Here is a 2,995-nt window from a genome sequence, read left to right as displayed (position 1 = left end):
GTCCTCCAAAACTAAGATTGGAGAACAACAACTTGGCTGGTCCTCCTCCCCAATTCCCCAACACTGTTCCCCTCCCCCAATTCCCCAATTAAAAAACAAACAAACAAACAAAAAAAGAAGTAATAATGGTACATAATATTATATACCATTATCTCTTAGGCATGTACAAGGTCCTATGGAGACAGAGAAGGAACAACTGTGTCAGGGCCCATAGAAGGGTCCTTTCAAGTTTTAGAAATTACACTATTTTTTGAAGGTTGAAAACAAATAAGCAGTCTATTCCAGAATGAGAACAGCGTGAGCAAAGTCATGTGAAAGAGCACGGGGTATTTTTCGGTCTCCTCTTTCACTGGAGGAGGGCAGCACAGATGAGAGCAAGTAGCCACTGAAGCTGGGAAGGGATCCAGTGCTGAGTCCTTCCTGCTTCCTCACATCCACTCTCTTCCAACAGACAGGAGGCAGCATGTAAATGAAGAGCTGCACCCTCACCATGCACGAGTGTCCTCCTAAAGCGTCTTCCCTACCCATTCTTTGCACCAGTTCTATCTATTTTGCTTCAGATCTTCAGACCCTTTTTTTTTTTTAAAGATTTTATTGGGGAATTGGGGGAGGGGAACAGCGCTGGGGAATCGGGGAAGGGGAACAGAGAAGTTGCTGTCCTTTTCTTTTTCAGTCTAGTTGTGAAGGATGTCACTTCACTGACCCATGTTAGTATTGTGATCATTGCACTCTCCCCGGCTGAGGCAGTGGGTCTCTGGCCATTGGACAGTCGCTCACGGCAGTCCACTGCAGCTACACTGCAGCCTACTCCATCGCCAGTGAGTCACGGCAGCCCAGCTCCAGGTCGAGCTGTTGTTCACCATCTTAGCTGTAGAGGGCAGTGTCACTGGCCCATGTGGGATCCGAACCGGCAGCCCTGCTGCTCAGAGCTCACGCTCCCAAGCCAACTCTTAACCAGCGAGCCACTTGGCCGGCCCGCTTCAGACCTTTTTAATGTGTTTCTGGGCCTCATGCTTTGAGCCTCAACCCTTTAACTTTGATACTAGGCATTTTTACTAGCTTTTATGCACCTCCTTTTATACATGACTCCTGTTCTATTCTTCTAAGAATGTTTCTGAGAGCACTTCAGATAGACAACCCCCAGTCCTTGCAGGCTTCCTCCTCAGTCCTGCCACTGATGGCACTTCTTTGAGTTCATATCACAAAAGGCTTTGTGCACCATTAACTAAGGGGTTTGGATTTTATTTTGAGGCCAACAGTGAACAATGTATTATTTTTTTGAGCAAAGGAGTGATATGAGCAGATTTGCCATTTGGGGTAATATCTCTCTGGTTAGAATGCAGAAATGAATTAGAAGACGGTAAGAACAGAGGCAGGGAAATCCACGGAGAATGTAATGATTGAGACAATGGAGAGTGACAGGCAGTGGATCGAAGAAGACAGGGAGGCGGATTCAGGCATTGGTCAGTACGTACAAGGTCATGTTATCACCAGTCATCATAATCAACTTTAGGTCAATCCTTTTATTTTTAAAAGGACCTGTCAAGTCCTATATATTTACTCTTGTTTGATTCCCTAAATCCATCCCTCCAACTGAAATAAACAACTATTAATCTGAAGAAATAAACTTCTAAAGCTGACTTTGACATCATCTAAAGCAAGTCCCTCATTGATGACAAAATGGAGGTCATATTGTGAGAAGCCACACACATTTTTACTCCTGCTTTCTAATCTACTTTTCATGACGTTACACAAGGACTTTTGATTTCCTTTCCTCCTCTTCATTTTTGCTTCCATAAATTCTCAATCAAACAAAAGTACACATTTGCTTCCATATTCTGCATTCTTCCTCTAGGGAGTAGCAGGGCCTAGAGAGGTGCTGGAAGAGGGACACACAATCCATCTGCGAGCAGCGATGACACTACATCTCACTGAGCCCCATTCCTCCGTCCCTGGGCTGTACAACTCTCTCCTGTGTTGTTATGTTCTGCTCTATAACCCTGCCTGCTTCCAGCCCAATGGTTATGCCTCCCCTTGGAAAGCTCACACTGTCTGTTTGGGGGTGACTTTAAATGGAATGTCACCCCAGTGACACCTTTGTGGCTTTCCATCAGCATCTTCCATTAAGTACAGCCAAGTGAGTGAGTGATGGGCTGTGTGAAAGAGGCAATTTCCCAATTATACGGAACTTCAGTTGTTTTAACAGCCCCAAACCCTGTCATACACTTCTGCTGAAAGAAGATACTGCTTTTCAGCTTGTCACAGAGAATGAGTCCCTTGAATAATAGCTTTCTGGACTTGAGTGTTTACCTTTAAAAGCCCACCTGCTACTTCCATGTTAGCGGTAGCTGGTGTTAAATTAAACTTCTAAGTAAAACAGTTTGTTTTTGGGGGACTCAGGGCTGAGTTTTGCAATCTTCAAATTACTTTTTCTGGGTTCGTTCCAGGAAGCCTCTATTTATTTTTATCCGCTCTTTATAACTCCAGAGTGTGAAGGGTGTCTCAAAGTTCTGGAATGAATCTATATTGTCTTCATTCCACTGTCCTTAATGTACTTGAGCATTTTTTCAATTTCTCCCACAGAGAAGAAATTCCACCTAACCTTATTATTATGATTTTTTACTTTCAGTGGGATTTTTCTTTTGTACAAAATGAAATGCTCCTTCCAAAGTGCCTCAGTAAACAGCATGTCTCTTTCACAGCTGAATACATTTACAGATTGAAAAAAAGCAAACAATGTCCCCTGTGGCACATTACTAGACTTTATGATCTGGGAGGGACGTTAGAGTTCTTATTGTCGGATATTATGGAAACCGAGTCATATTGCAGTGATCACCATCCACTGAGAGGAATATCGAATGTGAGACAGGAAGAAGGAATCGGAGTCTTACACTCCTACAGAGGGGAATGGTGGAAGAAATAATCACAGAAGAGTAAACAATTTTCTGTATTGGTCAGTGGGTCAGTGGATGGAAAACATAGATCTGATTTGCAG

The 2,995-nt window shown here is 43.4% G+C and overlaps 1 pseudogene; it reads right to left on the bottom strand.

The window, feature by feature from the left end:
- Positions 1-2,337, bottom strand: part of LOC109375481 (60S ribosomal protein L18 pseudogene) — a 14,572-nt pseudogene extending 12,235 nt beyond the window's left edge.
- Positions 2,338-2,995: the final 658 nt, after the last annotated feature.

The sequence above is a fragment of the Hipposideros armiger genome, unplaced genomic scaffold (assembly GCF_001890085.2).
Source record: "Hipposideros armiger isolate ML-2016 unplaced genomic scaffold, ASM189008v1 scaffold_960, whole genome shotgun sequence".
Classification (NCBI taxonomy): Eukaryota; Metazoa; Chordata; class Mammalia; order Chiroptera; family Hipposideridae; genus Hipposideros; species Hipposideros armiger.
Note: the sequence above shows the minus strand (reverse complement) of the source record. Positions and strands in the feature narration are given on the sequence as shown.